Raw genomic sequence first — 15016 nt, 5'->3', positions numbered from 1 at the left:
AACCAGCGTAGCCAGTGGTCAGGGATGATAGGAGCTGTAGGCCTGCAACATCTTAAAAACAGTATGTTGCATAATCTGGAAATATGCTGCACAAGGGCTGCATGAATATATTTGCTCACACAAAATATCAGTTGTAATATGTTACACTTCCACATTTAGTAGCTGAAAACGTTGTTTGGAGTGTTGATGGCTATATCTTATTCAGTAATTATAATTTTGATCAAAGTACGCAAGTTCAAACATCAGAACATAATTGTTTATGCAGACAATTGAATATTAAACCTTGCTGCCTTCTTAATGATCACTAGGTGTATGTCTCTTTCTCAACTGCAACCCACTGGGAGGAAGTCTGTCTTTTAACCCAAGGAAAATCATTAATGTTGAATGATTGGTAGACTCAGCTGCTTATTAAAACAGTGTTTCTGCATAGGACTAGGGCTGGGTGATGTTGGGTCTTCAACATTGCCGTATATTGCTAGTGAAACTGCTGCTGCTTGAGTCCCTCTGCCTCCATCTCCCAGCTAGTTAGTTTCTCCCTCTGCCCCGCTGGGTACTGGAGGCAGAGGAATTCAAGAGCAGTGACGGTTTCACCAGTGATATACCGCTGAATGAAGCTGTCATTGCAGTCTGCCCCATGTACCAGTCCTGGGCGATATATTGATATATTGCCCAGGCATACATAGTACACAGAGCTTGTTCCACTTCTTTTCATTAGTCATGCAAGTCTTGTGTGAAGACCAATTCATAGACATTTGTAGTTGATTGTGGTGGTTGTTTTCAGCTTGTCAGTAGACCTTTCCATGCGAGTAATGAAATGTGACCAGAGAACTAGCAGGGACCTCTGTGATCAGAAGGATCTCAGCAGTAGAACTATTACATGAATTGGAAAAAGAAAAAGAAAAATGGGAAGCCATTTCAGTCATCGATGCTGTTACTTTTGTATCCATCTTTTTGGAACTTTCTGCATAGACTTCCAGTAAAGTGCTTGTCTGTTTAATCTTACAATGGGAAAGGCAATTTCTGTTGTTATTATCATAAAAAGAAAAGAATATATTAAAACAGTCAAGTTTTGCTCCCATCATAATAAAGACAGCTGTTTATTTAAAATCCAGCCATTAAACAAGCTTGTGGCAGGGCTGCCAACAGGCATTAATCATCACGTTGTTGTTTTGTTAGAATTTATAAATGTATGTTATTCCAGACAGGCAAAAGAATCCAAAAGATTAAAATACAACTTTTGCTGATCAAAGTTAATTGGCAGCAATTGGCCTTTAAATATTTCCTGATGTTTCCTTTTCTAAAAAATCAAGCAAAATACACCTTATTTAATAGATGAGCCAATATCATTTGAAAAATGCTAGTGTGTGAGGAACCTTAAATGTGGTTTCTCAAACATCTGTCCTATATTTTGATTTCTTTTCATCTGCAAAGAAACTACTCACAGATGAATTAGCAACTTAAGAATGTAATAAAATTATTTAAATGTGCTTTGTTTTTTCTTTCATTCCTTAGTGAAGTATTTATTTCTTCACATTTAAAATGCAAGAATTCATGCATTTGCAAGTGTTTTCAATAATGCAATTTAATGTTAAAGACATTTATTGTTTTGGTATTGAATGACATGTATTGGATTGTTATTCTTCCAAAAAAGAAAATAACAAGGGTCCTTACTTTCCAAGGAAGTATATGTATTTTTGGTTGCATTCAATTTTATGCAAGCTATTAAAAAATAGTATCATATCCTAAGCCTACATCCAGTAGTTTATAGTGTTTTCTTTTGTTTTACCCAACCATAAATCTACATGTATACATATGTAAGGCCTTGTAACTTCTTGCAACTACAACTGATGTCAATAGAAATTATAAGTTTAGTGGTTATGACAAAATGCTGGCAACGTTAACGTAGAATTTTGGAATTTACTTTGTATGCCACACAGGGCTTGTGAGTTGAGTTTCCTGAGCAGCATCTTCTTAACTCACACTGTAAGCTGCTTTTGAAACATGGTGACATTTCAAAAGAAGTTTCAGTCAGTCCATTTCAGCATGTGAATTTGTGATCACGTTGTACATTCCAAAAAATATGTGCAGTTCTATTGCCGCACATCAAAAAGGATGTTGAACCCAGTATATTGATGTGGAGTGCAGGAAAGTTCCTCCTGCAAGTTCCAAGGATCACCCATGCTTTTCAGAGCAGGACTTTTAGTGTGCTTCCCTTGTTCTGTGGAATAGCATTCCTGTTGAGATACAACAGCTTTCCATTATCTGCACTTTCCAGAAACAAGTGGGAACTTTTGTTCTGACAGGCTTTTCTGGCTGGATAAATGGGTCTTTAGCACAAGTTTTGACTTGTTAGGGTTTTAGTCTTGTTTTACATGCATTTGCTTTTTATGTGTTTTTAACTGTTTTGAATTGTCTTATGTGTAAATCACCTTGAGACGTAGTATAAAAGCTGATTAAGAAATCAATGGTGGTGATTAAGAATGATTATGGCAGTGGTGGTGATGATGCTGTTTTCAGTGGCAACCCCTTGTTTTCATAATATGTGGCTGTGCCTTTAGTAAATTATTCCACTAATACTGTAATTCTTTTATGTTAGTTGTGGCCCTGCAGTATTGTGGTAGAGTCGACATTTATATTCTAGATAATAGTTTTGGAATAGAAACTTTAAAAAGACCAACTGCACAGTAATTCTTTGAACTATACATTTTATTTTAACTCTCTAAAGGACAGAAAACAACATTCTTTCAGAAAATGTGGAAAATTTTAATGTGCACTGCACTGCAAAACCTCACAATAGGTTTCAGGAGGGGGGAGTTTCTAGAAAAGGAATACTAATAGTTACACCTCATGTGATCATTATAAATAGTTGAATAGACAATGTGACCGGGTTTGAGAAGTATTTGGTCCTTATGAAAAATATGTGCAGATGTTTTGAACATGAAAACATTTTTTCTGCTTACAAGATTACCTGTGTTTCCGGCTTCTTGCTGGGTTATGACAACACTCTTTATTAGAGTATTTTGGCACATCTGGTCTCAGGCAGAACCAGGAAGTGTAGAGGCATGAAAAAAAAATGAAAAACAATGGCAGGGAAGTTATCTGAGCCTTTCAAACCCCTTAAACAGGTTTGTTTCCACTCTGCATTGAGTTCTAGGGAAAGCTTTGCGTCACTTTTGATTTAATCTCCACTGGATGAACCTTCCTTTAGTTCAGTTTAGTGATGGATTTAACTGTGTGTCCTCCCTGCCCCCTGCCACCCACTGTTCTACTGTGGAGACAGACTAGTTGTAAGGTCATATAAGTTTCTTTCTTTATAGATCAAAGTAGACACTGAGCAACAATGAATAAACACCCTGGCTGCTGGGGTGTTTTCAGCATCAGCTTATTAGGCTGCCTGAAAGCACTGAATTATGTATGGGCTAGCAATACAATATATCTGACCTTTTGGTTTGTCAACTGTATTGTGTAAGAGCAGCATCCATATACATACAAGTTGGCTTCAGCTAGGAGAATTTGTTGCCTGCACTGGTCATTTCTCACTGGTCTGGCATGACCTGAAATGCTTCCTTGCAACTAATTCTTCCCACCCTGCAATGTTTTTCGTTTTCCCCCAACCCACCCTTCCTGCCTGCCTTCCCTCTCACCTGGTATGTTGTAAACTCTGTTTTTAACTTGAGGGAGCTTCACAGATGGCTTGTTATGTGGCCTGGGGGTTTGCGGAGATAGCATTTAGGATAAAAGTAAACCTCTTGGGCATAAACACCAACACTCTCAGTCAGTGACAATGAATGTATATGAATAGATGTTTTCTTAATTTCTTAATTTTCTCTCTTGGAATGTCTACACTTCTGGAATAATATCCTAAACAGTGTGGCCATGGTGCATTAGTAGGAATACAATTGGTATGTTTGTTATATCTTAGGCTTTCCGCCATCAGAAAAAATAACACTGAGTACTGAGCTTTGCATTTTGGAGTATGATGGAGCAGACAATTCTGTACAATCTCTTGGCAGCAGCGAGGCATTTTCTAGTGCAGCTGCTGAGAAGCACAGATTACGTCCACCAAATTCAAATACTTTCTCGTGTATAGTTTTCCTTTTGCATAATATGACTCTACCTCTCAAAACAACTTACTAACCCACCTGTCTTCATACCCATATTATACATTTTCCATGATACTCATTTCCCAACACGCTGAGCATTCTGTTGTAAACACCAGTGCTATTCCATGTTCCTGTTTAGCTGAGTTTCTAATTAACCAGATAAGGTGTCATTTACAAACCATTTAACACCAAGTGTACTTGAAAGTAAGCCCCATTGTTTTCAGTGGGATTTGCTTCCAAGTGGCACTGTGGGTTAAACCACAGAGCCTAGGACTTGCCGATCAGAAGGTCTGCGGTTCGAATCCCTGCAACTGGGTGAGCTCCCATTGCTCCATTGTCCCTGCTCCTGCCAACCTAGCAAGTAGATAAATAGGTACCGCTCCAGCGAGAAGGTAAATGGCGTTTCCGTGTGCTGCTCTGGTTTGCCAGAAGCGGCTTAGTCATGCTGGCTACATGACCCGGAAGCTGTACGCCGGCTCCCTCGGCCAATAAAGAAGAGATGAGCGCCGCAACCCCAGAGTCGGTCACGACTGGACCCTAATGGTCAGGGTTCCCTTTACCTTTACCTTTAAGTTTTCTGAGAACAGCGGTCTTCAGCCATTTGACAAATCTGATTGCTCAGTAGTGGTTTACACTGTTACTTTGTAAACATTTTGTCTTGGTAATGCTATAACCAGTAGATAAGTTTGAGGAGTTGTTTTTTTCCTATAAAGGAATAAAATTTACTATTTCATTGTGCACATTTTATGAAATTAATCAAATAAATAAATAAATGATATAGACATAACAATATAACTATATTTTGTTCATTTCTACACACATAAACACCTACATCCACACTGAATTTATACTTACTCATGCCTGCTAACATACCTATACTGTGCACATTTTTGATGGGGTAATTGAGCTAGGTGATTTAGATGTGGCAGAGATATACAAAGCAAAAAAGAAAAGAAAAAAAGCTGCAATCCTAAATTCACTTACATGAAAGTAAGCCCCATTAGACAAAGTCAAGCTTGCTTTAGAGAAAACATGCATATGACACTATAAGTTTCTTATTCCAAGCAAACCTTATTGGAAGTAAATCCTATTTAAATCATTACAACTTATGAAACAACTTAGCTAGGCTCAGTCTGTAGGATACATACTAGATATTTATTTTTTATGTTATTGATATACTGCTTTTTAACAAAATATTTTCAAAGTAGTTTGTCAGTCTGTGTAAAATAGTTGCTTGGAGTTCCGCATGATGTCCACATAACAAATGCTAGAAATTTAGGCTTTTTATTTACAGATATGTTTTGATCATTTAATTTGAAAATAAATTTTTTTTTTTAGCTCTGTACCTCAGTTACTTATTAAAAATTTGTGAAAACAGACACTGAAAGGAACAAAAATAGTACAAATTTCAAGGCTTCTTACACATGACATTTTATTCTAGAATCAATGAAGACTGTGCTTGTTGTTTTTCTATGTATCAAATAATTGTAGAGTTGGAAAGGACAACGAGGGTCATCTAGTCCAACCACCTGCAATGCAGAAATCCCTGCTAATGCATCCATGACAAATGACCATCCAACCTCTGTTTTAAAAATCTCCAAGGAAAGAGAGTTCATCATCTTTTAAATAATAATAATAATATTTTTTTATTTATACCCCGCCCTCCCCAGCCAAGGCTTACAAGCAATAATAAAAACAAGATGAATGATTACAACTTAAAAACAAAAATAAAATACAATATTAAAATAATGGAACATTAAAATATTAAAATGTAGCCTCATCGCAGGAAGAGAAGGAAAAGGAAAAGAAAAAAAGAAGTCTGTTCCACAGTCAAACAACTCTTACCATTAGAAAGTTCTTACTGATTGTTAGTTGGAATCGCCAGCTATAGTCTGGCCAAGGCAGAACAGAGCATAACTCTTACTTCATTTTATCAGTATGCTGTACTTCCGTTGATGCAGCCTAGACTAGCATTAGCTTCTTTCTTTCTCCTTTTCATGTGTACTACTGGCAAGCCAGGTATTCGGGTCATCTTTAATCCCAATTCTGTCTTCTGTGGCATCTGCATCTGCAAACTGCACAAACATCCTCTCAATTCTTTCATCCAAGTCATTGAACAACAGCAGGCCCAGAACAGAACCCTGTGGCACCCCACTTGCCACTTTTTTCTAGGATGATAAGGAACCAATTGTGAGCACTCTTTGGGTTTGACCAGTCAACCAGCAACAAATCCACCTAACAATTACCTCGTCTAGCCCACATTTTACTAGTTTCTCTGCAAGAATATCATAGAGTACTTTGTCAAAGGTCTTACTGAAATCAAGATACATTATGTCCACAGCATTCCCCTCATCCACCAAGCTTCTAGCTCTATCAAAAAATAAAAAATAAAAAATGAGATTCATCTGGCATGACTTGTTTTTGAGATTTGTTTTTATTTTATTTTTTGCTGCAAACAGGCAGCCCAAGTTGCCAAATGGTACTAGCAATGAAGAGATTTACAGTGATACCTCGGGTTAAGTACTTAATTCGTTCCGGAGGTCTGTTCATAATCTGAAACTGTTCTTAACCTGAAGCACCGCTTTAGCTAATGTGGCCTCCTGCTGCTGCCGCGCCGCCAGAGCACGATTTCTGTTCTCATCCTGAAGCAAAGTTCTTAACCTGAGGTACTATTTCTGGGTTAGCGGAGTCTGTAACCTGAAGTGTATGTAACCTGAAGCGTATGTAACCCGAGATACCACTGTATTAGCTTAAATGACTAAAATACCAGAGTTCATTTGATAGTGTATTTTCAGTCATTGTGGTTGTAGAAAGAAGCATGAAAACTTTATTCCCCATTCTTGCCCACAGAAAAATTTTAAACCCTGGCCATAGAGCCGTGGAGCAATCGCTAAATTCCAAGAAAGAAGGAGATAATTTTGTCTCTTTTGCTGTACCATCATCCTGCTCTGAAAGGTCCTGTTTTGTGGATTTTCCACAGGCTGTCACTGGTGGGAGAACCATTGGCAGCGGCTTCCTTATCCCATGGATGCAGTGGGGACTTTTGCAGTGGCAGAGGCTAATGGAGCCTGAAAGAGGGTTGCTCCTACCTTAATCCTAGTCCTTTGTGGCAGCTCAGATAAGAGATTGGGATTGCACTGCAAGTATCACTACCTGAAGTGCATTGAGCAGGGGGTGGAGAGAAAACAAAACTGTGTCCACAGACATATCCTAACTTAAGACCAGAACCCAACAAAAGGGAAGAGCTGTTATTAAAACAAAAACAGAGTGAAAAGTGCACAGTTCAAGCAGATGAACTGTTCAGCAGCTACAGCTGCTGAATTTTATAGTCTTCATACTTGGAATTGGAAGCTAAATGAGGAGCAGCAAGAATTCAAGAGGATTAAAAGCAAACATGAGATAGGTGTGTGTTTGTGGGAAGGAAGCAAGTGAGGGGGTGGAACAGTCATTACATGTGTTTTGCAGTGACTGTAAGAGGAAGAAGTTCTGGAGGCTGAAGTGTTCTGCATTACAGAGTAGTTGTGACCTACTACTAGAGAAGTAGAGTAGTAAACCCTGGAGTGTGGCTATCTACTGCAACATTCCATGCTTAGACTGAAAACTGTTCTGGATTGGGCCAAAAGGTCTACCTGCTACATTATCCTGTTTCTATCTTGTAACCTTGCTTGTTAAACAAATCATCTTAAACTTATTTGCACTTTTCTAAACTGTGGTATACATTCTAGCTGAATTTTAAACAGGGAGTCGGATCATTACTTTGTGTTGTTGTTGTTCAATTCTAGTTTCATCTGTAAATAACACTATTCTGGTTTAGTTGTGATTCAGTAACTGGCAGGCCTGCAGGAACTAGCTGGTTCAGTCTGCAGGAAAAAATAAAGGTTTATACCATTTCTTAGTTCAGATTCAGTTTGACAAGTTTGTTAAATAAATGTGTCTCCCCTCACTCTCCTTTTTAACTTTACCTCTCATTTTTGACAAGTGTACTCTTTGAAATTTAATATGACCATATTGGACTCTCTGGGCAACCTTCCATTTCTATATATGTTTATGAAAGAATGGGAAATGTTGGGCTATTAGGTATTTAAGTGGGAGAGAGTTATTTGCAAAGTTGTCTGAAAACAATAAAGAGGAGTGGTATAATTCAGACTTCCAGAATGAGCTTTAGATCCAGGGCCCCCAGAGTCTTCTTCTGTTTCAGGAGTACTACAATAAAACCTCTATGTGAGTTTCATTTAGTTCAGTGATTATTTTGTTCAGTCAGAAAACCTAGAAAGAGAATGACAAGAAAGAGAATTCATCCCATGTCTTATCAATCAGGCTTACTTGCTGTAGTCTATAAGTATGGGCTAAAATAATTTAAAACCAATTAAGACAGCAAGTCTATGTACGCTATGGCCTTGACAGAATGTGTTAGCTGAATACCGCTTGGGGTTTTTTTAATTAAGAAAAGGGTTACTAACCAAAATCTGCTGTTCTAATACATACATATTTTAGTGCTGGTTCTGATAATTCCTGGAAGGATAATTTCAGAAGGTCATGAGGTGAGATAAGCATGTTGTCACCTATTGACACCCAGAGAGTTTTATCTTGTTTCTCTATGATGATTAACATATACATGAAACTACTGGAGGAAATAATCCAAGAATTTGTAATGTGGCATCCCACGCTATCCTTTCTATTGTTATTTCAGGGAAGATGTAGAGGTGCTGAACTGGTGTTGGATGCTGGTAATAGATGGGATGGGAGCAAATAAATTAAAGCTTAATGCAGACAAGACAAAGGTGGTTAATTGAACAGCTGATCTAGTGATATGAGTACACTTCTTCTCAGTGCACATGCTTGCTGTCTGGTAGTGCCTCTGGATCCAACTCTGAACCTAGATGACCTTTGTTGAGCTTAGGTTAGTATGCACACTAGAGGAAACAAATCTGGCATGGTGTCAGACGATTTCTTCACATCACAATTAGACTACCACAAAGTGTTGTACATGGAACTGCCTTTGAAAGGTGTCTAGAAACCTCTTTAGGTATGCAGTGCTGCACCCAGCCTGCTGATTGGAACTGGTTATCAAGAACATACAACTTCCTTTTTACAACAGCTTTACTTGGTTTTAATTCATTTTTAAGCCCAATCCACAAGGCTGAGTGTGACCTTTCAACCTTTTAACAGCTTTGGAACTGAGATAACTGAAGGATCATCCTCCCCTATACAAGACTGCTTGCCCATTCAGATTAAGACCTTCTGCAGAGGTTTTCTTTCACCTCCAACCAGCATCTGAACTGTGTTCCGTTGGAATGTTGAAGAGGGCCTTTCTGTGACTTGTCCTAAATTCTGGCATTTCCTACCAAGGAATACCCATGTCACCCACTCTTTGATCATCTTCCACTTCTGTGCAAACTGGTTCCTCTCCCCTTTTTTTGGCAGGCATTTGACTTGATCTAATCACTTCTGTTTTCCTTTCTCTTTTTTAAATCAGATAATATTGTTATTGTAGTTGTTTTATTATATTGTCAATTACCTAGACCATTTTTAAATGTAAAAGTGGTGTTAAGATTTTTTAATTAATAAATATAATCAGTAGGTGAGATGTAAAATGAGTTAGAAACTTATTGAAATCCTAAAATATTTGGTTTATCATACTTTCCTTTGTCTTATTTTTATATGGAATTTTTCAGTAAAGTGAATACTTCTAAACATAGCCTGGAAAAAAAATTAATAAAACAAACAAATACAGCCAATTTAATTAGATTATGTAGAGTGCACAATCACAAAATGTGATGAAAATCATAGATTTCCTATTTTCCCTTTGAAATGCCTTTGAGACCTGACTCTATGGAACTTCCTACCATAGTGTATAATGAAGTTCTCAGATAGATGTCACTGTTAAGGAATGCTGCATTAACTATTTCCAGAGAAATATTTCCCAAAAAAAGAAAAACAGCAGTCTTGCAGCACCTTAAAGAGTAAGACATTCAATATGGCATAAGCTTCCACAAAAGTTTATGCCATAATACATTTGTTAGTCTTTAAGATGTCGGAAGACTCTTTGTTGTTTTTGCATCGTCTATAAAACCTTTAACTTTTGCCACTAAACAACCCCTCCTTCTGTAAGAGAAACCCAGTGGTTTGGTTCCTAAAGACAAGTTTTTACACACACACACACACACACTGGTATGTTAAAGGAATTATTTACATAAAGAAATAATGTGTTGCTTTTCAGATGGCAGAATAAGATTGCTTAAGTGTACAGTTCTGAATTAATCAGGGTTCAATACATTTAGTTACAGTGCCTGGTATTTAAAAGTCTTCTCAAGCCAAATAAGCTCTCAGTAGTCTATCCCTCTGGCCAGATTTCTCTGACTTTCACTCTAGTCAATTGCTTACAACTAGGAACAGATGCTGTACAATAGTTCTTCCTGCTGCTTTTGACTTCTACAGTAGTCCAGATGCTTCATGGACTGCTTGCTGAAATTCACCCTTTGGTCAGACCTCTGCTTGAAGCCATCTGGTGATGGACTCTGCTGCCTACCTGAAGCTTCACCACAACTTCACACCACAGGTTCCTGCTCTCTGCAGCCACAAGCTCTGGTCTCAGATTGCCAGCCTTAGGTTTTTCTCAAATCCAAGTTCTATATTCTCCCAGTCAACAACTGACTGTGTATTGCCTTTTGTTCTCCTGGTCCCCCTCCCGTCCCATCAGAACCTCCTCTGAGCAATCACATTCTTGCCCACTGATTCTTTACAGACCTTTTTACACCAATCAAAGTTACTGACCCCTTCAGCCAATACAGTTGCTTTTTATCATCCACCTGGTCCATATATGAACAAGTGGCTTCTCACACTAGCTGTTTTCAGACTGTTACCTTGAAATATCCTTTACCTTTGCAACTGTTACTAAGGTATCCACAACTGTCTTGTGCCCAAATTAAAGTAGCAGAGACAGGCTTCTGGGTTAATTGGTTACAGTATAACTCAGAAGTTTTTCACATATATAACATAACATTACGCAATGTAAGCATATTCAAATATATTCTTTAAGCTGTAATTAATTTCTCTTACTAGTTCAGCAAAATGATACTATAAAATGGGTTCCATACTGAATATAATATTTCAAGTTTTGCATGACCCCTAACAACTTTTATGTGACAGTTTCTAGAGGGGTAGGTAGATGAGCTTGTCCATTAATAAATTGTCCTGAAAACAAGCCTTGATAAGAACAACCAGTTGGTCACTCGTTCTTTATGGCTAACCAGATGCCCAGAAGACTCCACAAGCATAACCTGAGCACAACAAGGCTCTCCCCATATGCTGTTCCCAGAAACTGGCATTCAAAGGCAATCTGCCTCCAGCAGTATAACATAGCCACTGTGTCACTGATAACCTGCACAAATTTGTCTGATCCTCTATTAAAGCCATCCAAGTTGGTGCCTCTTTTTTTTGTAGTTTATCTAGGCGCTGTCCTGATTCTTCTAACATACAGCTTCATTGGATATCCCCAGATTCTAGTATTGTGAGAGAGGGAGAAAAACATTTCTCTATAATCTCTTTTTTTGACTGATAAATCTGCTCAATTCTTCCAATGGGAAATTATTGATTGCTCTTTCTGCTGTGAAAGAGTGCACAAGAAATTTTTTTTGTACAGTGTAATCTGTAAATCTGTCAGGAAAATGCCCATGGCCATACCAGTTTGTTCAGAAAAAGGAACATTGATATGGTGTTTGTTGTCCAATGAAGAATACTGTTAGTTCAGACAATGAAAAGTAGCAGATCTTTTGGTCATTATTATGCGAGGAGTGCTTCCTCCCGTGGAAGGAGTGAGAGTAAAACAGGGAGAATAGCTGCTTTCTACAGTTGCTTATGTTAAATTTTATTCGTTCACTCTCTCCCATCCTCACCTAAATTTAAATTAAATTCTGCATGTATTCAGTTTGCAAAGGAAAATCCTGCCTTTTACTACATAAAAAGTCAGGCCTTTTCATGTAATTTAATTTTTGTCTTAGCCTTTCATTAACAGGCATTGTAGTATGAATGTAAATTGTGTAGGTTCATTACACTGAATTTAACTGGAAGTATTTTGAAACTCTTCAAGGTCAGTTTTAATTCCTTGACTGTTAATCCACAAATTGTCAGACAGAATGAAATGGATTTCAAGAGCTCTCTTTGTTCTCTATATCTTGTGCCTGTCCCACAGGTAATCTGCACCTTTCTTCCTACCCTTTGCACAGAATAATTATTGTGGGAAAGTTGAGGAAATGTCCAGGTCACAAAGTGCAGACCAGACAGGGATGACAGGTTCTGCCAATTGAGGGCTAGTATTGAGAACCTGCGAACTGTAGTCTCTCCTTTTTCACATGGATTTATGTTGTATGTTAACAGGAATTTTGTGATGACGGGTTAGGCAGAAGCACTTAAGCTTCTATTGTCAGTAACTAACAGGAAGTCAGCAGTGGTCCAGAATAGAGACGAAGGAGGTACAATTAAAAATAATTTTCCAGTTATTTTGGAATGGCTTTTGCACATAAAAAGGCCTATTTCTGCAAATAGATGCTGCATAAGCACTAATAAAAACTAGAGATTTAAATGCAAAATAAGTCAATTTTAGCTACCTTATTTTACTTTTTTCTAATTGGTTTTGCTAAACAGATGTCAAAAAAGGTTTGTTTATTAATGAAATTTGCTATCCGGTTATAAATTAAAATAATCCTGAGGAGGAGTACAGTACCTGTGAAACTCAATAAAATTATACATTCCAGTTATCAATAACAAAACAGGTGTGATCACACATACACCATCAAATAACCATTTACAAAATGCAGCGATTGCCTAATAAATAAGTCCTCAGTTGGTTCACTACTTCCATCCTTCCTAATAAATAACATCTTTTGTTACGGCACTACATCCAACACCACTAAATGCACTCTACAATTTCCAACTAACTCGTACTCAAAGTAGACCAACTGAAATTAATGGACACATGACAGGTTAGTAATTAGTTCAATATAGCTCCCTCTCATAAAACAACTGCATTTTATATGTAATGCCCTATCCCACATGCCAGATGGCAAGTGAGCACTGATGAGGAGTTGCTCCAAGGTCCTAACCATGTTGCTGTCTACAGCATTTAAAAATGTTGTCATAAACATTCTAGCACTGGCTTCTCTGGGGAGGGAAGTGCAGAACCAGAAGGGAAATTAACCAGCAGGTTTTCCAAACAGTTACTTTTTATGGCAGACAGAATGGGAAAAGGAGGCAATACCCTTAAGGCTCTTCATTGGCACATCCTCCAAGGATATTCATTTCTTTATGTAAATTAATACCTATATATTAACAAATTACCTTGGGCATGGAGGTGGTGTGGTTTCACTCATTACATGAGAGGAGGAAGAAGAGAAGGAGATTGTGAGCCAATGATAAGTAGGCACTGAACAAAATGGCAATGGATGCCCTAAGGAAAAGATATTATATTGCCAGATACAAGAAATGGAGGAGGAACAACCCCCTCACATCTCCATGCTTGGAAGCACAAACACAATGAAGGTATCAGGATTGGGTCCACTACACAGGTAATAAGTGCACATTCATTCATGGATCATAGTGAAAGCCCAACTCCAACAACTCTGATAGGGCTCTGTAACATGTGCAATAAGTCCCTTGTTTTCCTTGGGCAAGCAGGGAATATTCTTCACATACTCTGAAATTCTCCAAGTGCAGATGGGATCCTTTCCTTCATAGTTTTGGGTAGGAATTCCGTGCAGGTGCAGGGCTTTGATACTTGGATATTCCATGAATGGGTTTTAAAATTAAGTGCTTCATCAAAGACAAATGCTACACTGAAACATGTAGACAGTTCAAACAGTTCCAAAATAAAGTTGTTTGCGTTTTGTGATTATGATTATTTATGGGGCCATATTTGTATACCTGTCCTGACGGGTTCACCATCTAAAGGTTGACAGTAGTGAAATAAAAAACAGAGAGGGCCAGAGAGGAAGAGGAGGAGAAGGGATAAATGTTTAAGCACATGCTTAAGTGTTGTTTCAGTTAGGAATGTCAAGGTGCACAAGTTTCTTGAAGTTTGTGCTTTCTTTGGTCTAATGAATTGCAGCATATGAAGAGGCAAGTAAAGGGAAGAATATTGTTGGAACAAACATGCTGTATTTTTCTTTTCAACAAAATAAATGCACGCACATACAAATATAGGTTTGAACCTTCAACGGCTTGTTCTCACACATATTTGGACCAGTTTTCTCTACTGTTCGTTCAGTAGGGGAAAAAGTGAAGCAGTGGGGATAATTGCATAATGACAGATACAAGGGGAACAGAGAATCCACTGATCATTTCCTGTGAGTTGGCCAACATCCAGCCAGTCTCAAAGGACACCCTGATGTAAAGGCAAAAGGAAAAGAGCTAGCTCTGAAGGAGTTTTGTTTTGTTTTTTTCTCTCAGCTCATTTTACTTTGTAAAGCAAATCACTGAAACAATTAGTTGACAGCATGGTGTTAGTTTTCTCACGGTAAATTAGGAAGATTAAGCAAACATGGAAGTGTATTTTAGCTGTAATCAGCAGGTTTGGAACTCTGGCCTGTAATGCTTTCACATTCTCAGAGGATATATTTATAAAGTTATTCATATTGTCCCTTTTCATTATGTGCAAACTTGTCCAAAGCCTTTACACACACTGCTCGTTGAGGCTACGAATGACTTGATTTTACTTTTTTTAATTTTTGAAGTATAAAAGTGAGCCATTACATCATTGCAGCTGACATGCTTTTGGCAAAGTTAAGAGCCATTGTTACAGGTTTCTTCCCTTTGATTTTACTGCAGTATACTGAAGAATAAAATGTATTTTATGTTATCATGTCACTTGTGCACCTTGAAAAATGACAAAAAGAACCAAAATAATGTAATTATAGGCA

The 15016-nt window shown here is 37.8% G+C and overlaps 1 protein-coding gene across 11 annotated transcripts in view; it reads left to right on the top strand.

Annotated features, from left to right (window-relative positions):
• Positions 1-15016, top strand: part of EYA1 (EYA transcriptional coactivator and phosphatase 1) — an 89271-nt gene that overhangs the window by 53832 nt on the left and 20423 nt on the right. The gene's annotated exons all lie outside the window — the stretch shown is intronic.

The sequence above is a fragment of the Podarcis cretensis genome, assembly GCF_951804945.1.
Source record: "Podarcis cretensis genome assembly, chromosome: 7".
Classification (NCBI taxonomy): Eukaryota; Metazoa; Chordata; class Lepidosauria; order Squamata; family Lacertidae; genus Podarcis; species Podarcis cretensis.
The sequence above is the reverse complement of the archived record's forward strand: the minus strand, read 5'-3'. Positions and strand labels throughout refer to the sequence as shown.